The 614-nt window shown below is 39.7% G+C and overlaps 1 protein-coding gene across 1 annotated transcript in view; it reads left to right on the top strand.

Annotated features, from left to right (window-relative positions):
• EMH_0079980 (uncharacterized protein) overlaps nt 1–614 on the top strand; it is a gene marked incomplete at both ends in the record, with an annotated part of 2,367 nt that overhangs the window by 1,022 nt on the left and 731 nt on the right. The gene's annotated exons all lie outside the window — the stretch shown is intronic.

Below are 614 nucleotides of genomic sequence, written 5' to 3'. Positions count from 1 at the left end.
CAGATAGAGACAGATAGAGACAGATAGAGACAGAGAGAGAGACAGAGAGAGAGACAGAGAGAGAGAGAGACAGAGAGAGAGACAGAAAGAGAAACAGAGGGAGAGAGAGAAAGAGACAGAGAGAAAAAAACAAAGAAAGAGAAAGAGAGAGACGGAGAGACAAACAACAGCAAAGAAAGAGACAAAAAAATAATATATACACTATACATAAGTTGTTGTTCTAGCTGTCTCCTTTTGTCTCCCTTCTGTCTCCTTTTTGTTTCTTTTTTGTTTTTTTTTGTCTCCTCTCTGTCTCCTTTCTGTCTCTTTTTAATTTATTTTTTGTTTTTTTTGTTTCTTTTTGTTTTTTTTATTTTCTTTTTGCTGCAGAGGATGGATAGAAAGGCCGCCAAGTTCATCACGGAGCACCAGAGCCAGGGTCCCCAAACCCTAAACCCTAAACCCTAAACCCTAAACCCTAAACCCTCTAAACCCTTCGTCAAACCCTAAACCCCGCAACACGTTGTCCTTTGCATTCAGAGATAAACAGCGAGACTGCAGTATATGTTGGTTAGGGTTTAGAGTGTGTTGTTTAGGGTTTAGGGTTTGTTGTTTAGGGTTTAGGGTTTGTTGTG

Source organism: Eimeria mitis, genomic scaffold (assembly GCF_000499745.2).
Source record: "Eimeria mitis Houghton genomic scaffold, Emh_scaff5121, whole genome shotgun sequence".
NCBI lineage: Eukaryota > Apicomplexa > Conoidasida > Eucoccidiorida > Eimeriidae > Eimeria > Eimeria mitis.
This window is presented reverse-complemented; position numbering and strand designations above follow the sequence as displayed.